Source organism: Hippocampus guttulatus, chromosome 12 (assembly GCF_054856545.1).
Source record: "Hippocampus guttulatus isolate MCC_2025c chromosome 12, RoL_Hgut_1.0, whole genome shotgun sequence".
Taxonomy (NCBI): domain Eukaryota; kingdom Metazoa; phylum Chordata; class Actinopteri; order Syngnathiformes; family Syngnathidae; genus Hippocampus; species Hippocampus guttulatus.
In genome coordinates, this window is record NC_141272.1 from 13627608 (window position 1) to 13649005 (window position 21398).

At 43.8% G+C, this 21398-nt stretch overlaps 1 protein-coding gene across 1 annotated transcript in view; it reads right to left on the bottom strand.

Moving 5' to 3' along the window:
* lrfn1 (leucine rich repeat and fibronectin type III domain containing 1) overlaps positions 1–21138 on the bottom strand; it is a 148525-nt gene extending 127387 nt beyond the window's left edge. Inside the window, exon 1 of the mRNA XM_086126364.1 lies at positions 20605–21138. The gene's annotated coding sequence lies outside the window, so the exon portion shown is untranslated. The remainder of the gene's footprint in view (positions 1–20604) is intronic.
* Between the last annotated feature and the right edge of the window lie 260 nt (positions 21139–21398).

Below are 21398 nucleotides of genomic sequence, written 5' to 3' on the forward strand. Positions count from 1 at the left end.
GTTTTTGGGAGGCGGTCATGAACGCCTCTCGAGTCAAACGGAAGAAGAGAAGGCACGGAGACGGACAAAGACATCCCTGTAGCTCCATCTAGTGGATGCATTGTAGATTGCGCCTTATAGTCCAGTGCGTGCAATATATGAAATAAATTAAAATATAGGCCATTAATTTAAAGTGCGCCTCATAATCCAGTGCGCCTTTTAGTGCAGAAAATGCAGTAATTGGTTCTATTATGCAGTAATTGGTAACTATTATGGACCCTAAATAATGTGTCTTTGTTCAGCTATGCTCATGGTGCGCAGTGACAGGCAGAACTGTCAAATGCTCTATCACAGATACATTTCACCCAATGCCACGCACACAATAACTAATTTGTGTGCCCCAATAAGTAAAAATGAGTCACTTGAGAGGAGAGCATTATTATTTCAGCGTGTATATTAATTATTTCAACATTTATTCAGATTCAGATTCAAAAAACTTTATTTATCCCCATGGGGTAATTGGACTTAACAGGCACGCTCTGCACAAGAAACATGAAAAACAATGACGAACATGGGATACAGAGCGAAGGGCCTGTCGGTACTCGCCGTATGTACAGCGCCCCGAGATCTTAGTTGAGAAAGGTAAACACTCGGGAAGGATAGGTTTCTTTTGTTCCGTGAGAATTTCTCACGTAAAATGAGTGTCTTGGCTCGATCAATGTTGGGGAAACACCTCCCTTGAGGGCACTAATGATGCTGCCTACAAATAAAAGCATTGATGAAAAGTAGGACTCCTCACGCTACATTTCCGCTTCAATGTTCTCTTTGGATTGAAGCATACAAGTTATTTGCCAAGGTGACAGTTCATCCTTCCATCCACACAGAATATGTTTCCCATTTGTTTGTTTGTTTGTTTTTTTCAAGCCAGGCGGCATCAGTTCAAACTGAATAAAACAGCCCTGACATTTAATCCTGGCCAATAACTTCGGTAAAACATAAAATGAAGAGATGGAATGTTCTTTATGAGATCTAAAACTGCTCATCGTGCACCTTTGGCCTTCAGGACTGCTAAATTGGCGCATTTTCAAAGCGAGCCCAACAAACGGTGATGTGAACTGCGACCAGTCAAAGGGGGAGTAAAACCGGAGGGAGAGTTGCGGCATACTATGAACACGGATGCTTGTTTTACGACCCGCCTCGACCGAGTACGATAATAAATGATGGCCTTCGGCGGCGGACCACAGCCCCCCGCCGAACCATCCGACATGCAGGAAGGAGGCCGGCATGCATAACGAATGTCCTTACATGGCTAATCCCTGCCACCGCAAATGAGAGCCGTTCGGTCAATACACATCCAGCCCGCGGCGGCTCCGCATGACTAACATCCATCACGTCTCACAACAGAGAAAGCAATTCGTCATCGCAATCTAATCATCTCGCCAAAGCTGGTCAAAGGAGTCGATAAACGCAAGTATTGGGACAGCTTCAAAAGGACACGCGCTGTTTGTCTTTGAGACGATAATCACTTTTCAAAGAAGCGGTAAGGAACAGTTGGCAAGATAATCGCTCTCGAAAGCGGCAGTGGGGGTGAACGTTGTTTGGCTCCAGTATTGCTACTGCAGGTTTTGAAGTGTAATTAATACTCAATCCACAGCGGTAAACGCGCCGAGACGTTTTTTCAAATGCAGCGGATGTAGGCAAACAGAGAGAGACTTTGTGACAATAATGACACGAAAAAAATTATGTTCATCAAGAAAAGGTTTGAGATGGCAAAAGTTGGCCCTATTGTTTCATTGTCTGCCTTACAACATTGTCTAATCACGTTATTTTGAAGATAGGTTTGGCACAGACCTCTCCGGCAGTCGCATCAACTTGAGCGGTGACGGCACACGCCATCAAGAGATATCATTCATATTACAAGTCACCGTTATTAAACGAGGCAAGAGCATCAAATGTTTTTTTCTTGATTTACCGTTGCTTAACATATATTCTTCCTTATGCCCTGCCGGCTTGTCTTGTCAACTTGTCTGCGGTAAAGCATTGTCTAATTATGGTACCGTTGCGGTTCATTCTAACGCAACTCAAAAAGAGTTTGATCTCGGGCATGTCCACCGAGATCAAACACAAGTCAAGTCAGTCACGTCAACGGAACACCGTCAGCACAGTTCAAAGAAGATACGATAGCATCAAATGTTCGCATAGCGTAAGAGTATTGCTTTCTCCTCCGAGTTTGTCTTACGTTACAGCATTGTCGAGTCATTCAACATTGATAAGAACATAAACCAAAGTGGCGTGACCCGGCTGGTCCAACATCTACAAAGATCACCAAAGATGAAGGACACCTCATTCTTAACTCATTCAGTACCAGCCAATTCTGGACCAAGTCTGAAAAGACGTTTAAAAACGTCTTTGGGAGTGAATGAGTTAATACAAGCCACCATCTGCAAGATTAAAAGAAGCGGCTATCACACCAAACAATTACATTTCGTTGCTTTTAATCGATTCTTCCCTCGTCTCGCTGCCAAAAAAGTCAAGCGCCATGAAACCGCAGCGTTTTCTCATACGTCAGAGATACAAAACTGACCTTCAACCAGATACTGCGTCGCTTTGTTTTGGACCAGACAGGCTGGCGTGTTTCCATGTCTCTTGACAGGCAGGTGCACCGAGGACGCGCCGCTGCTGTTCTGTCTTTCAACCGTGAAGTTTGGGATGATGCTGCAAACGTTTCGATTCGGTCACATCTCATGTAAGTCAATGTCACCCACCTGGCCTGAGCACGTGGACTCAACTGAAGCGCCACAAAGTCATTTGACAAACAAGAAAGCTAAACTGGGCTCTGGATACCTGAAGCAGCACTTTTGCCTTGGCTTCGGGGAGTGCCTGCAAATGCTAAAAATCTGCACAAATTTGAGAAATTACCCAACAGCATATAAAGAGCAAGGGTAAACGAGGTGTGCTTGACCGACATGGTACAATTTTTCAAAAAAACTACAGCTCTATCATTGACCTTTACAGCGATGAAAAGCGGAGACACTCACACCTGTACCACACTGACTGTCGATTCATCTCCCGTCTGTTAATTGTCCAGCCCTCGTTATTTATTTCCCCAAGGATTGTGAGCCCTCGGTGTCCTGTCACAAATAGTCTGAAAGCTGCACGGCCATCTGAAGCATTGGAAGGGCCTTGGGGGAGGTTATCCCAATTTGATGGACCCCAGTTATGGGTGAGGCACTCGGGTGATCAAAAACAGGCACTTGTGTGCGACAGGAAGCTTTTCCGTAACAGAATGTGCTATGGTTTGATGTCCGGGTCCGTCTAGATTTTTTTCCACCCAATGCACCCAGGTCCAAATACTGAGTGCATAATCCTCCGACCAGTGGGAAGGTCATCCGAGGTGTGCCAAGTTTCTAGTTGGAAGGACCGTTTGGGGCAGGTTGAAGAGTCCTGAGTCTGCAGAGTTCTATTAAAAGTCAGAAGTGAGATGATTTCAGAAGTGGGAGGACAGTTTTGTCATATTTGTTGGAGGAACCCTTGGTGCAGGTTATCCATGCCTGATAGAGTGACAGTGATTACACATGTGCGGGAAAGAAGGGATCGAAACTGGACGGTTGTGTGACTGTATGTGGTATGATTTAGTGTCAGAATACTTTTTTTTTTTTAGACCCGAGTTAAAAATCCTGAGTAGTGTTCTTGATTCAAGTCATCCAAGTGCTGGGCAGTGTTGATGTTAGTGCACAGGATTGATTTTTCTTATGACCATATTAACCCAGTAAACCCAGCTTCAAGTCCGGTTTGAGGGTGCGGTTTCACTAAGTTCCGTAAAAAAATGTGCCAGAAGTGGGAAGATAGCGGAGGTGCCATCTGTGATGTACACATGTTGCAGTTGGAAAAAACAAAAAAAAACTAGTATGACCAAATATGCTGTCTCTACTGCCGTTATACCAACTTGGAAGACCGGTTCAAATCCGGGTTGGGAAAACTACTTCCCAAGTTGATGCGACTGCTTCTCCGAGTTCCGTAACTAAGAGTATCAGAAGTAGGACGAGAGCATAGAGACCATCTGTGTTGTGCCTACGTTCGAGTTGGAAGGATGCTCACAAGAAATTGGGCAAACGTGTCTGACATGGGCCAGATTTCCGTGCGACAGAATGTGCTATGCCCTTCTGTTGAATTTCATGCCAGTGCACTCTGGTTCAAATCTGAGGTGAGAGTACTTCTCTTCACAGTTCTGCAACAACTGTGTCATATGTGGGATGGGAGGTGTGAGGCCGTGTGTCTGCAATAGACCCAAGCATTATATCAGTACTCAGGAGATGGAGGAATGTAGCCAGTATTATAACTAGTCTGGAAAGGATACACTTAACTCATTCAATCCCAGCCATTTTCACTGGAGCAACCCCCTCAATCCCAGCGTTTTACTGGATTTTGACTGATCTTGCAAGGCCCACAGACTATTTGGTTCTAATGCTATATAAACATGGAGCCTACCAAACTGAAGTTTGGACTTTCTTCTTTCAGTCGAAAAAAATCTTGTTTCTATCTTTTTCCATTCTTCCGCAATCGGCATTACAAAATGGCTAAGTTTCATGAAAATGGCGATTCCGGGGCAAAAAACGGAGAAAAAGAGCTTTTAGTAAAAGCATGCATTTCAAGCACGTGAGGCACCACTGCCACCTACTGGTCGCTTTTTTTACATGATTTACAATGCAAACGGCTTATTCTCATTCACAGATTGCATCAGACCATCCTCCTCTCTATGACGCAAAAAAAAAAAGACTTAGACGTACAAGTACGTCCTTGGTAGGCGGGGCCTAATTTTAAAAAGACGTACGAGTATGTCTTGTGGAATGAAAGAGTTAAAGGTCATTGGGGAAAGTGACCCTGAAAAGTATAAGTACACATATCGCTGTACAAGCCAGTGTGCTCTTTCCTCATCGTATTCCTCACTATAACACATCAGATATTATCAATAGCCCACTAAATTGCCTTTAACACATTGCATTCAGCTTCTGTTTGCAGCAGTGCCACCACCGCAGTGTCACGACTGAAAATTAAATAGTGTTACGTTACTGCGGCGACAACAAAGATGCATCGTATGGATGAACATAGAGGTGAGCGGTTGTCACAGTGGTCTCAGATTCGTCCTTGAACAGTCTCATCTCCAGTAAAAGCATACTCGAATTTGTGATCAACATACGGTCAAACAAAGAGGGTAGTTTGTCGTCGATTCTGAAAGCAGTCGCGCAGACCTGCCACCCAAACACAAAAATGTCCTTGATGCAGTAATGTTATTTCTAACTGGAAATCCAAATGGTGATACGACAAAAAAGTGACTCAGAATGGCGCACTGCAATGCAGACAAGAAAACGAGACAAATCCATAAAAGCATGCGATTGGTGGTCGTGGTGGTGGGAGGGGGAGCTGTCAAGTAAAATGCGCACTGTAGTGGTATGACAAAGTAATTCAAAGTACTGCAGAGTAACTTTCACTTGATGTCAAAGTGCCGTTTTTTTTTTTAGCTCTACAATTAGACAACTCACAATTTGCTGGATGGACCAATTATTTCAAAGTTGTATGATGAAACTCTAACCCCTGGAACAGATTGATGGCATTCTCATTATTTATTAAAAACTCATTCAGTACCAGCCAATTCTAGACCGCTCTGAAAAGACGTTTAAAAACGTCTTTGGGAGTGAATGAGTTAAGAAGAATTTCTGTTGCGGGGCAGCACGGTGGGGCAGGTGCTGAACACCTTTGCCTCATAGTCTGGAGATTTGGGTTTTTCTCCTCAAACGAACTGAGTTTGAGTTCTGACGGTGTGAGATGATCATTCAGTACTATGATCCAAGTCGTTGTATCAATGACAATATTATTCTAGATGTAACTGGGCCACAGCCAAGTGGTCCGGCTGCCTTTTTAATGGGGTCTCATATCTTAGCTTAAACATGCTTGAATGGGTTTTGAAAATGACACACAGGGTTGACAGGAGATGACACACTGCTGCGATACAACGGCCACAGTGTTATGCTAATGACAAAAATGAGCTGTTGATTCCATGCGATACTGGAAAATGTCATGCCTTGCTGTCAACTGAGTCAGCGGACAAATTTCACAGGCAGGGAACAAGTAGCAACAATCAGCCACAGTGTTTAAAACTCAAACAAAAATCAAGCATAGAAATGTCCAATCGATGTTGATCTGACAGACGGATTTCGTGAGCAGCGGTTCACACACCGTCAGCAAGAAGCCAACCTGCCCAAGTGTCCTGCATGGGGAAATGTAGAGCATTGTGCTGAACAACCTTTTATTCTGTCGACCTCAAGAAAAGTGCCGCTGCAGTAAAAGCGTACACACGCAAACTTCATTCAGTCGGTTGGCATGTCTCTCTCGCTCTCGCTCTCTCTCATCATTTCAAAGAACTGGTAAAAACAAGAGAGCATGGTGTGCTAGTGGTTTTCTGCAAAGCCAAGAGGTTCTGAGTTCTCAGTTCAAGCCTCCCTGTGTGTGCTTTGCATGTTCTCGCCATGCTTGCAAAAGTTGTTCAGGTACTTTGGCTTCCTCCAATTCCATCCATCCATTTTCCGATCCGCTTCTCCTGACAAGGTTTCGCGGGGGGTGCTGGAGCCTATCCCAGCCGTCTTCAGGCAATAGTTGTGTACACCCTGAACTGGTTGCCAGCCAATCGCAGGGCACACACAGACGAACAACCATCTGCGCTCCCATTCGCACCTCGGGACAATTGAGAGTGTTCAATCAGCCTGCCATGCATGTTTTTGGAATGTGGGAGGAAAGCGGGAGTACCCGGAGAAAACCCACGCAGGCACGGGGAGAACATGCAAACTCCACACAGGGAGGCCAGAGCTGGAATTGAACCCGGTACCTCTGCACTGTGAGGTCAACGCGTTAACAACTGGACCACTCAGCTGCCCAATTCCAGAATGTTTTTTGTTGTTGTTGTTTTTGTTTTATTGTAGGCTTAATTGTAGACAAATTGTTCAGACAACAGGCCTAAGTGTCAATGGTTGTCTATATCTGGCTTGCTGCCAGGGTTCACCCCGCCTCTCACCCAAGGTCAGCAGCGGATGTTACATACTTGCCCTTAACGGACATCATGAACAACAGTCAGCAGGTATTGACCTTAAACAAGGACAACAAAACCAAATTTTACCAACTTCTGACCTCAGCAGAAGTAAATCTATGAATAATATGAAATGGGATTACCCGGATTCTTTGTCTCAAAGGCATGTTCCTTGGTCCAGCTGGCAAACCAGTCATGGACAAAACCAAAGCCTATTTTTTTTCTGCTACTTTGATTGAACATCATTTGTGAAAATACATGAGTGTTACAAATGATTGTTATTTGTTTGGATCATTGGGTTTTTGACTGACTGTTCACATGTTTGATGGCACTGCTCTCCCCTATACCAGATGACCGGGTGAAGCTACCATATTTAGGCCCCCGAAGAGAGTCGAACGGTAGCACGTAAATCCGAGGTTGCAACAAAAAGTGGAGATTCAGAAAAGAATCATATTCAGCTTTCCACAAACTGGGTCGAGTCCAACGTCTCTGCTGATCAGTGACTCAGATGTGTTTGCAATTAACAGTGTGAGTGTCAGAAACCACACTGAGCTTCATCTTTTCAATTTGGACCACCTCCGTCTGTGTAAGCCACAGGTTTGATTTCAACCAAGGCGACTGCTGCATCTTTTCGGAAATAGTGTCACTTATGTGACTCCGGGTGGGCATTTCTCACAACTGCACACCATTTGGCGTCCCAAAACTGAATGTGTCTGTTTGGGTCGATCTGTCGATATGGAAGAGGCCGGCACACATGTAATCCCAACATCCTCATTCCCACTGGTCCTGCTTTTCACACACTCATGCATTCATGACTTTTGTCGGCTTTCCTGTTCTTATTTTTATTTTTTTTGCTTGGTTAAAGAGACTCGTTACAGGCTTATGAAATAGTGGACGCATATCGATCAATATGGCTTAGAGCAATGCAATCGGCTCACAGCAATAGCAGGTGAATATCAAAAGCGTTGCATCACTTAATTGGCAAACAGCCAGAGGCTTTTTTGCAAGGTCGGAAAAAACGAACTGAACGTGAGGATCGTGAATTGTTGCTCGGTCAAGGTGATCTTCCATCACGGCTTCCTGGGGTGGAAATAAAAAAATATTTCTATTGAACCAAAACCCTGTGATGTGGATCTCGATTTTTATGTTTTACAACTTATTCTATTGATTGAATGTTTGAGGGAGGGCAGGTGCATCGTGATCTTCGTGGTCAGCGCATTCGCTGGACTGCTATGAGATTCTGGGTTCTGATATCAGCTTTGGTCTTCCTGTGGGAATTTTGCATGTTCTCCCCGTGCTTGCTTGAATTTTCTCCCATGTTCCACAAACATGCATGTCAATAAGGTTGACTGAGGTAGGACTGAATTTTTTTTTAAATAATCTCATTGCGGTTTTTCTTCCTCAATATTGGGATTTAATTATTTTGTCAATGCCCGCTTCCCATGTATTTTTTTTTAACAGATACGAGCAATAAATTAATCTTCATCAAAATTTAAAGTATCAGATTTATCATGGATAAATGCTTTGGTTTTATCGGTGAGGTAAACAAGACTTGCTCCCGGAACGAAAATGAAGATTTTTACGTCGAGCGAACTGGCACCCGTCGACAAAAACATGGATGGCCCTTTGATTTGCAGCCTTTCAAGTGTTCACCATGACAACAGTCACCCCTTGTGCTGATATTTGATTACTGTATATTGTCGTATTTTGACTAACTGAAGCAGTTTGTGAGCCCTCTCTGTGAGAAGTGCTCTATCAATGATTTTTTTAACTGTTTTACTTTTACTTTACAACTTCACAGTCACATTTCAACAATAACGACAACCGATTTAACGTTGTAATTTTTCACATTTTGAGCAACAATAATACGTAAATGTAAATAGGAAGTAGCTATGGTTTAACGAGCAACAAGCGGAGAAAGCAGCACAAACACAAAATCGAGAGGAACTGGCATTTGTTGATATTGAACTAAGAATTATTTGGACAAGTTACTAGGCTACAATATAACAGCAAACAGCAGAGTGCACTTTAAAAGGAATCACTCAAGCACATGATCCACGCTCCTCGTGGGACGTCGATGCTGCTGCCAACTGCTAACATGCTAAACCAGGGGTCGGCAACCCAAAATGTTGAAAGAGCTATGTTGGACCAAAACAACGAAAAACAAATATGTCTGGAGCCGCAAAAAAAATAAAAGCCTTATGGAAGCCTGATAATGAAGGCAACACTTGCTGTATGTATTTATATTTGCCATATTAGCCTACTATTAAAATTACAAAGTTGGCTACAAATACACAATGAGCCTTTTTTTTTCCCTGCGTTACATCTGAAGAGCAGGCTTGCCCACCCTTTTTTGACCAAAGATCTACTTTTCGATCAAACAACCTCCTGCGATCGACCCGTTACCGCACACGCGCGCGTACGCACCACGCACCCACTTACACACGCATGCCATGGTGAGCAACAGCCGCAACGGCCTCTCAGGTGAATGAAAAATAAAGTACACACAAGATTTTGTGAAAATCACTGCCTACTTCCTTCGTCGAGACCTGCCGCAGAGGCATGGGCGCACTTTTGCGATGTGTTAACTCTCGCGGCTCATGTGTCTTCAATGCTTCTCTCAGACCTTCAGATTCCCATTTTTTGCCAGTGCCCTCGGTGAATTGTACATGAAACGCCTTTTTTTGTTTGTTTGTTTTTTACAACAGCCACCTGCCTGGCATCCCGTGCTGTTAATAGAAACGTGTCGCAGGCTATGACCCAAATCTTAATTGACAGAAATGTTGACAATTAATATCGATTCTACGCACTTTTACAGCATTGGAAAACGTTAAGAATGCCCGTGTCATGTTTATCCTCCTCCAGAAAACATGTTGAAACGAAAATATATTTCCCTCCCCATCTTTTTTTCCGTTTTCAAACATTTTTGAAAGGGCCCCAGGGAGCCACTAGGGCGGCGCTAAAGAGCCACATACGACCCCCATGCTAAACCAAAGATACTTTCCAACGATGAACTTTGTAGAAGCTAAAAATAAAGTCCGTAGTGAGACTTTACGGTCTCTCCCTCAAGTTTGCGAGGTGGTGCTACATTATGCATGCGTCTGCATTAACGCGGAGGACTTTGAAGCAAACAGAGAAAGTTGACGCTCGCCGCTCTTCACTTCGCCGGAATAGTTAAGTGCTTCTGCTGTCTGACAGCCTCTTAATAGGCCGCAGAGTTCAATATGTCCAGTGAGACAGAGAACGAGAGGGTCTGATGAGGAGCACATACGCTCATTTTGGAAAATAAATCAATGCGTGAGGGGGGGCCCATTGAAAGCTCATCACGGTGGGCATATGAAGTCGAGTGAATTCACAAAGGCATTATCTCCATCCTAATGCTCCTCCACTCGGATGACGAGTGCATTAATCGCTCCACATTTGTCCACTGGCTCTGAGATGAGTACAATAGAACTAGTCGGACTTGCACAAGCAAGCGCTATCTATACAGTCATATTTATTGTCCTTATGCATTATTTAATGGTGCTGCTTGCATTTCAAATTCTTATGGAGAGCTTCATTGGTTTTCTCAAGAGAGCCAAAAGGAAATGCTTCTCGGGTCAGGAGATAGTGATCACAAAGATCAGATACGGCTGCCGAAAGGATGATTTAAATCAATGTCGCCTTCAGATCAATGGTGAAGGGCCTGTAAACTTCACTAAAGACAACAACACAAGACACATCAATCTGTAATGTCTTGGTACAGACAAGTACTCTTCTTGGTACTCCGCGATTCATTCATGACAGCAACCGTAGCAGAGGAAAATTCGACATTTCATCGAGAAAATGTAGTGCAGTCAAAGTGAAGGTTGCCAGAAATATACAGTAAATAATGACACTGTATGGAAAAATGAAAATTCTCAGTCTCAGTCCACATCCCGCTATTTGGAAAGCCCTGACGTAAATGATAGCCTATTGGACTTGTCCATATGCTTTGCAGCATGTATCCTCTAAATTGAATATTTGTGTCAGGCCTCGAGCGGCAGTGGGCAGCTTTAATGATGTTGTATCTTTGGATTAGGATGGCCGCTCGCTGAGCACAGCTTGGTGCTCAGTGTCATCCCTCAAAGCATTCGGCCCAATCGCCTCCTTACTCAATTTAATGCCAATCTGCATCCCTCCGACAGCCTGCATCTTCCTGCACGTTTTTCAGAATCAACCCCCCCCCCCCCCGCCGCCCCGCACACACACACATAAACACCCTCTTTCTTCTCCAATTCCAATCACACCTTCGTGGCTCCGTTTGACATGCGACACCTATCACGCGCAGCGAAGTGTCTCACTTTCGGAACAGCGCCGCCACTGCGGCCGCTCACCTTGTTCATCGGTCATTGGCTGAATCGGCACATGGTCGCGCTCTGTGTGGCACTAAATGACTCTTTAATTCAAACAGCCCAGCCCTGAATCCAGCAAACATATCTGTAGTACTCGTGGAGAGACGTTACGCTTCTCTCCCATTAAGCTTCGTTTAATCGACTAACCACGTGCATTTGCATCCCCCTCGTGCTTGATCAATTGATTTTAACGACACCTCCAGTTACGCAAGATAAATACTGCGCTTTATTTAGAACGGCGCCTGACTTGTTCAGAGCACAAACGGGTTGGCGGATAGCCCTTTTTCCTGACAACTTTAAATGTGAAGGCCGGTGGAAAATTAACGAACCAGCATCCTCACAAGGCTGGTTCGGATGGACACATTTTGGGGTTGTTTGCGAAAGAAAAGCGGTCAAGTAGGTACAGTGAAACTCCTCTAAAACGAAACCTAGATGGGCGAAAATACCCCCCAGTGTGAAAAAATCTTCATGCATTAACATCATTCCCACTTTCCTACCCCTCATACAACGAAAAAAAACCCTGTTGCGTTATACAAAATCTTTTTCTCTGCTCTTGCCTCGCAACGAGATTCACTACAACGAAGTCTAATCCAACGGCGACCTCTACTGCTCCGTTCGGAAACGGCAACAGCAACCACCACACTGGTTTACACATGCGCAGTAGTCCAGGAAGTATTTGTTATTGTTAGTTTCAGACGCAGCAAGAACGTTGCATTGCTAAAATGGCTACCAAACGGACCTTTGGATGTCAAGCAGCTAAGACAAGAAGAGCTCTGACGCAGGAAGAGAGAGTAAAAGTGATCAAAATGAAAGACGGAGGAAGCAAAATAAAAGACATTATCCAAGAAATTGATGTAAGTGAAAGTGAATGCTGATCATAAATTTCGCAATTTCTTTCCCTTGTTTTCCTTTCTACACTGACTATATGAAGTGTCAAACAAGTGTATGCTCATACTTATGGAATAAAAATAAAGAGTACACATACGTTTGCGTGTGCGTGTACACATACGTGTGTGTGTGTGTGTGTGTGTGTTTACATCTGAGATCAAATTTGCTACAGTGAAAAACCCCCTCGTTGTGAAAAATTTCTTACTGAAAACATGATTTCGTTGGAGAGGAGTTTCACTGTAACACGTGGTAAATAGTTCGAAGATTACAGGTTTGAGTCTGGGCTATGAGCTTCCTGTGTGGAGTTTGGATGATCTGCCTGCGCTACTGTGGATTTTCTTCGGGTGATCAGTTGATGCAACAAGGTTTGGGGAGGACCAGCCTGAGTTGCCTGAAAAGGCAATGACTTTAGCTCCAAGTCCAAACCACAAATAGTGTCATTCTTTCGGAGATTTAAGACAACCAGAACAGTTGCGATCAAAAGCAACATTTTATGAAACGTTTTAATTCCATTTGATAGGACGTATAACTTACATTTCAGACTGACTTCACAATGTCGTCACGTTGTCCAAAGTTGCGACAGATGCATAAACAACATGCATCTGTTGTTAAACGCGCTCATTTTGTTGGTTCCACTTTCGTGATTATGTTATGTCCCCCCGACACTCATTTGGTAAATTATTTGTGGAAGAAAGTTATTTTGAGATTTACAATCATCTTGTGTGACCATTTTTAAGACTTATGAAAGTTTGATTTGACATTTTAATGCCAACTAAGGCCTCGTTTTTACATTCATGGCTTCAGTTCCTTTTAGGGTTTTTTTAAAGGATCTGTGGGAATGGTGATAAAAAAAATGGTTTAATAGTAAATCAGAAAAACCACTCTCTGCAGTAGTTCCCTTCAGGCCAATTTAGTCTCTACTTGATCAACGAAACATGTTTTTTGGGGTGTGGAGGACACAAGACAAAACTGAGAACATCCTCATCATCATTTCCTGAATGTCGCAGGGTATCAGTGAGCTGACAACCTTGAATTTTGTGGAACTGATTTCTGATTAATCGTGTCCCAAACAACGGAGACAAAATTGAGTGCATTACTTGAGGGACTGTTGATTCAAGTCTCAACTTGCTTGCTGTCAATAGAAGGACAACATGACCATTTAGCTCGAGATTTCTCCAGTTAAAAGTGCAACTGAGAAAAAAAAAAGTCAATCCATGAATTAAAATGCTGTCAAAAGGTCAACCCAACGTAATAATATCACTTATGTGACAGGATTAGAGCTGAAATATTTGCAATGACCATTTTATGCTTTTTCACATTCCAACAGCTCACGTATGTACAGGCAATGAGTCTTCAAAAGCCTTTCAAGCAAACGACCTTGGCAAATGTTGCCAGTGTCGTTTAACAGTGGTAACCTCTCAGTCAGATCCTTTTTTTTTTCCGCGCTTGAATTTTATACCACTCGCCTTGAGTCCTAAATTCAATTCACCTTATGCCACCTTTTTAGTCACTTTAAAAGGCTTTATTATGGGGATGCTTTTGTCGATTTGTCACAGAAATGTCTTTGGAGGGTTAATTCTTTTGGTCTTGGGACTGATTGTAATTAGAACTTTCCTGCAACATTTTTTTTCATGCAATTGGAGCTCTGCCTACAGGGTGGGGGACCAGCTATTTGGTTGTGTCGACTTATTTCGCCCCCCCCCCCACGCCCCCCTGCCAGCATCCTCCAAGGCCGTCGTAGTGTAACATTCACTAATCCACCATTGTTTATCTGCACTTGAATTCAAAACAAGCTTTAAATAGCGGGGAGATGATTTCAAGTTAATTTCTGTATCAGAACAAAGCCAATGACCTCCTTCAAATTGTTTTTGTGCTGGTGCCTGCACACAGGTACAAAACCTTCCCACAATTCAGTTACTGTGTTTCGCAAAGTAGTTGCGACGGAGTCAACGGCTCCTGACAAGGTTTTCCACTTTCAAGCGGACCAAACAGATCCAAAACAGAGAAAGACTAACTACGACGTGGTCACAGGATGTTAAGTGTGCTATAATTTGCCCTCCTTTGTGTATTTTGACTCAAGATAGCCAAAAGTGAACAATCAAAATAACCCATAACTATTATTGATGAACATTATTATGCTCATCTCTTGTCCTGACCAAGGTGATCATAGTTAACGAAAACTAACCCTAACTAAAATTTGAAAAAAAAAAAAATTGTTCACTAAATAAAATAGACGAAACGGATTCAAAAAAAAAAAACTGAAACTACATCTTAGGCTTTGATTAATTTCAGTATTGCAGTAAGTCCATCCAGAAGGAACAATCGACAAATACTCAGTATTTTTTAATCTGAAACTAATATTAAAACTAATGCAAACCAAATGAAAATGAAGCATTTCTCCAAAAAATAGAAACAACTTGCTGTAGAAACTATTTCAAATCAACTGAATTTAATTTTAAAAAAGACAGTCAAAACAAAATAAAAAATGAGCGATGGTGCAACGTCCAAAATTATTGTATATCTGGTCCAGACTAGGTAAACGTGTCTCCACAAGCCTTAATTTCAAAAATGTATCATTATTGAAATAAAGAAATTTGCTGTTGGCTGTTAGTGTTACACACTTGTGCTTTGGGATTAATAAAGTATCGACGTATGCTAACCTCTCTCTGGTACCCCAAAAGGGGTGTGCCATAACAAATCAGGTGAGGCAAAATTGTTAAGAATCAGAATTTTCTTTCCTGGTTTTTGTGCCGTTTTCCACACTAAAAGGCGCACTGGATCATGAGGCGCACCTTCAATGAATGGCCTATTTTGTATTTTTTTTCATACATTTGACGCACAGCATTATAAGACGCAATCTACAATGCATCCACTAGATGGAGCTACGCTCAAGGAAACACCAACAGAACGATCAGATGTCAGGAAACCTTATTTGATAAAGCAGCGACACAGTTCACTTAACCACCAGCAAGTTATGACATTGACTCGTTAAGGGCGAACTCTCTTGCCGCTGCTCTATTTCCATGTTAAACTGCGTAACCGATCGACTTCAGTTTGAACTCTGCATTGGAAGCATATCTCCAGCAAGGAGCCATTTTGGGGTCGAAATATTACCGTAATGACCATACACAAGGCGCATCGGATTTTAAGGCGCACTGTGCGCTTTTAAAAAAGTGGAAGGCTTTTAGGTGCGCCTTTTAGTATGGAAAATAAGGTATATATTTTTTAAAAAACTCAGTTTGAGATCTCACTCTGCCGTCGGCAGTTCAGTCAAACCCACCTCTCAACCCAGCGTCAGCCGTGACAGGTTCTAGTTGGCCCTCATGAGAACCAGTCTGCGGAAAATAGATGGATGGATGAAATATGACTTTTGAGTGGAGCGGGTGAGGGCGTTTTCTTTGGTTGCGTGAAATTGCAGAGATCAGCGATGATTATGCTAGCAGTATTGCAATGTTCACAACAAATCTTGCAACGTACGGTATATAGACAGGATATTTGTACAAAAGTCGGGAAGAACAAGGGGAATGTCGATAGCGCACTCGACTGAATGCAAAATCCTTCATGACCATACAGCCCCACTGTGTTCATTAAAATCTGCCGGGAGTTATTAAAATATCCCCCAAAACAATGTTTTTAGTGAGGAAACGAACGTGCGCGGGTGAAGCGGCATCAAAAGTCCACGGCTGCACAATGAGCACAAAGGCACGTCGCTACATTGTCTTGCGAAGTCTTTCTCAACTGGCAGATCAATAGCAGGTGCCAGCTGCTGCACTCTCATTCCTGCAGCACTCTCATTCCTGCAGTGTCTGATAACCCTCATCAAGTCTGCCGATTTCATAAGGCCAACACATGACACCCGCGCCACGGGCAGCTGCTGAAACACAATGCAACAGAACGGCGAGCGAGAGACGCCATTAATTCCGCACTCGCGGCCAATGGAAAGACTCTCCAAAGTGGCAACTTCTCTGCGGACATTCACTCAGAACAATGCTGAGATGTTTTTGAAAAATAAAATAAAATTTTTAAAAAAAGGGGGCTTAGCTATAACGCATGGAAATGATAACCAGAGTCCTGCCCGACTGCATTAGGCCGACGAATGACAGGAAGTGCTGGGAGCCTCTGCTGTAACATCACGCAACACACCGAGTGGGTGTCGTCAGCCACACTTGACAAGGATGTCTCTGCCGTTTGCTAATGCTAACAAGGCTCAGCGATAACCAACTTCCATTTGCCCCCAAGTGGTAAGCAGCAGGAACAGCCAAGAGTTAGTTTTATTTATTTATTCATTTGTTTTCAATTGCTATTGATATTTAGAAGATTCTTATTTTCCTTTGCTGGGTATTTATTTTGCGGTCATGGTGTCGCTTTCGAGTTATATAAAGTTGAGTTTTCAAGGATTCAAGGTATTTTTCTTGTCATAACGGCATGAATTCCCGCAAAATTGTTACTCATGGTTGAAGTTTAGCCCAGTAAGTTTCAAGACTTGTGAAAATAAAAATACAATAAGATCAAATCAATACAATAAAGAGGTAAGGGAGAAACGTATTCACAGTTTGAATGTGTGCAAAGATGTAATGCGGCAAAAGTGTGATCCAGCAGAATAAAAATGCAAGAGGCATCCGGTTATATGCATGCACTTCCGGTGATTTTATTTATTTATTTTTTCCAGAATCATCATTTATGGCTTGAACTGTTAAAATAGGCACAGAGAAACATTTTTGGTGGATGACAATTACTTGTGGTTGTTCACGATTGAATTAGGGCCCAACAAGCGAACACTGAGATTTTTTTTATTTACTGTAGATTCCAATTGTTTTTGCTGATTTTTTTTTTTTCTGAAATGAATCAGTCAGAGTCACTCAACATGAACAAACGCTCACCAAATATTGCACACACATCGGGCCGGGTGGAAAAAAAAAATTTGAGTGCGTGATAACCGATGAATCTTTGCACACATCAGCCTCGGGCTAAATTCAATATTGTTGTGGGTTATTGGGCTTTTTTAAAATTTATTCTACCCTATTTTCACAACCATACGGCACATTGTCTCAAAAGGTGTAGTGTCAGTTACAGATGCTAATTCTGTATTTAACACATACACAAGACGGATTGTATTATTGGACGCAAGCATGGCGATACGTACGCTTAAAAAATACGGTAGCATGCATGCACGCAAGCGTATGTTTTTAAAAAGGCGACGGGAGCATAACTGAATTCGGGTGTATTTTATTGAAGTATTTAAGAATGTACTCGCGTAATTTTTTGATCTATGCTCATCGTCAAATCCATCAAAGCCCTGATATTCTGTATCCGAAATGAACAACTGGGTAGGTTCACAGTCAAACACGCCAGGTTCCTTCGCCTCATTGTCAGAGCCAGTCTTGTTGCCGTTCGGCTCCTCAGAAATGATGCCGGCTTTTTGCGAAAGCTCGAACAACAGTGCAAGCAGACACGTTAGCCAAAGCTTCCACAATCCATTCACAAATTATGGCGTAGCTCGCCCCCGCCGCTTCATCTCTACGCTGTTTGTTCACCAAGATGTCAAAAGTGAGCGGCATCTCGTCCACGTTGGTGATGTGCTCGAGCTGGATGTGTCAGTCGACAATCTTTTTGTTGTATTTCAAAATGCAAAGTATGCTTGTCCCTCATTACTTTCCGTAGCCCGAGCGGGTAGGTCGGAATGTGGAGATTGGTCAAGAGAATAATCGGTAATGAAAGTTAAGTGAGGCCGGCACAACGGCAGAATAAAGGATTAAAATCTCCAAGACAACGTCTGTATTTAATGTAATGCAGAACATTACGGAGCGAAGGACGGCCATCTTTTCCTTGTAATCCGCTGGATGTTGCTGCGGCACGGTCGTCCTTGCCCGGATGGATAGATGGTGCCGTTTCATAAAACAAAAGCACCAAGCACCATGGATTAGTTCAGTGGTGTCAAACATGCGACCCGCGGGCCGGAACCGGCCCCCAAGGAGGTTCGATCCGACCCGCGGGATAATTTAAAAGTGAAAAAAATGCATTAAAGACACAGAATGAATATTTTAAATAATATGCAATTACTGGATTATCCGATAGGGGGCACACTGTTTTGATCACAGTAGAAGACAACATTGTTTTGATCGGGGAAGAAAACAGCAGTCTCAGTCTGTCACCGAGATAGACCCAACACAGCAAATGATATGAAAGCGCCAATCAATGCTTCTTGAGACCAAAACAAAGGAAAGAGATGAGATTTTGGTGATTCGTAGCACAGTATGGTATCATGTTCATGGTTCAGCCCACTTGACATCTACCGAGTCCGTATGTGGCCCACAATGTGAAATGAGTTTGACACCCCTGGATTAGTTGATCTTGAATTCTCTCACGGCTGCTCGATTCCCATGGCCCTCCGCGTAACTGATTGTTTGCGGTGTCAACGGGGCTTCGTAAGCGTCTCTCTTCATCAGTGTAATTTTCGGGATGTTGTTTTGCACAATGCACGTGCTAGATATACTGTACCTACTAGGGGCGTGCCTATAGCGTCCTCTTTCACGCCCAGCCTTCCCACGTTAATGTCCGCATGCTGTCCTCGGTTACGTCCGCCTTTCCTCAATATAAGCAGTGTGTCGGCACAACATGAGTCAGTCAAGCGGACCCCTCATCGAAGCCACACAACAGCATGACAGCCCGCATTATTAGCCCCCCCGTCCATTTTGGTGGAAACGTAAGAGTTTTAAATGCACCGTTTGGTCATGAAAATGCGGTCGGTTTTCAAAATTTGGTTGGCGAATGTAACAGGCAGCCCAAGACCGACAAAAAGTCTCGTAGAGCCTTACGCTAAACCGAACTGGAAGTCCACCATTTAAATTTGTTTTTCAAATTTTGCCACATTTTTGGCCCTTTATAGAGGTCATATTTTCAGATGTACTTCATTTTCAAAGAATTCATGTGCCAGTACCTCAACGTGCCAAAGGTCCTTCATAGTTGCTCGCAGCTCAAGTTTTGTTTTGTAATCGGAGGGTTTTGACTAGTCAGCGAATCCAATATGTGAGAGGAGGCTCGAACCCAAACCTCAGACCTGTGAGGCATACATGCTAAACGCTATTTCACCATCACTAACCTGAATGTCATGTAAAGTTCAACTCATTTGCAAGCTGTCAAAATCTGTTAAAACGTTTACGCAAGTACGACGTTCCGTTCGTCTTTAAGTCTCGACCTTTGCCGATTGTTGACGTCCAATGTATGTTTTACAGCTAGCGGGCAAAAGAGGCATGTGTCACAGCATCGAGCCGTGCCAAGACCCTGTGACAACTTTCATTTTTCACCTTCCTGCGTAATTCTAGGCGACAACTGTCAGGCTTCGATCCGCCATATAAACATGCCGTCCTTTAGAACAATGTTTTCTCCATCTGGCGCCGCTGTGTGTGTGTTCTCCCTTTTTTTTTTTTCCTGAGCTGCAGCACACCTGATGGTGCGAACGCAGCCAGCCGGTGCCTCGAGCCACATCCTCCTACCGCCTGGGATGGTCTCATTACGGCTGAATCGCTGCCACACGAAAGCCGGTGAAAACGACACGGCGGCGGCGCTCGCTCGCCTTTGAGCGTGAGCTTATTGACATCTAACCCCCGCCTGGCTCTTACTGATTTGCAACCACACCGCCGCTGCTTCCACCACGCAGGCGTCTGTTGATGCTGGGGTGATGGAGAGATATTTACCCAGACCGGCTGCTTAACACTTTTTTCCCTAAGATGCCGAAATTGGACGGGATCAAACTTCTTATAAGAAGAATTTCCATAACACAGTTTATAGATTTGTGATTATACCTACGAATGAACAATCTACCTATCTAGTGTACAAAATAGCACAGCCCCCTGAGCCTTATTGTGCGACTACACCATCAGCCAGTGCACCACCAGAGAGGATTTCTAAGATTCCGCTCATTTAAGGAACAGTCGGTTTCTGTGCGCGGTGCTGATTCAGACACGCCCGGGGAAAACCTTCATTCCTCGGGACACCATGTGCATCGAATGCGTTGTTTTAGTATATTCAACACCCCGAGTCGTGATGCAGACGGACCGGTCGGGGCCCAGCGGACCTTGGCTAACTGAGCGTAACCAACACCATCAATAGAAGCTTTGATGCCTTGTGATGGCTTCATAGCAACAAGCCATCGAGCTGCATTGGGAAGTCGTCGAACACGCTCGCATGCATCACATCCTGAGAATTTCGCGTGCACAATCTATGCGTCACATAACAGATGAGCTCCCTCCGCGATCCACACGCGCGTGTGTGTTTGCTCCCACTTACCAAAAGTGACACTAATGAAGAGTTGCACCCGATTCCCTCCCGGGCTGCCTCCACTTTTTTTGAAATGGGGGTGGGGGCGAATCGCGTCGGGTAAACGGGGGAGTTAATGTATTCCAAATCGACGCGTGGTTGCGGAGGGATGGAAGCTGATGAAAAGATCCCAAAAGACGCGTCGGACAGTGTCACAGTTAAGTCTGTCCAAAAACGGGAGGGGGGGAAAAAGCATTCAAATCCAACCCATGGAGGATTAGAGACACGAAAAAGCTCCCCCAGAGTCCTTTCGAGGATCCTGAGCGTCCGAGGTGCATTCAAGGACCAATGCGCATCACGTTTGCTCCGCCACGCACGCTGTTTGCTTTCGCTGCCTCCCGATAAATCCCACGCGTTTAAAAGAGTGTATCGAAAAAAAACAAGAACAACAAGGGGAAAAAGAGGGATCCGGAAACGGTAACACAAAAATCAGCTTCGAGGAATAAAAAACCCCGCAAATGAGAAAACTGAAGCAGCAAGGGCGCAGTCAGTGTTCGAGTCTAACTTCTCCTTTGCGCAACCATGATGGAATCCCGCCCAAGGTTTTGGTGGCACAGTGTTCTCTCTCTATCTCTCTCTCTCTCTCCCTTGATATCACGCGTCGCCGCGCGCGCAGCTAGTTTTTGCACAAAAAAAATAAATAACACCCAACCAGTGTGCTTCGTGCACCGGGACGATCAATAGGACGAAGGAAAAGTAGGAGGAGAAAAGGGAAGAAGATCTCGGGGTAGTACGCGGCTTCCTAGGCGAATCTTTCCGCGCGC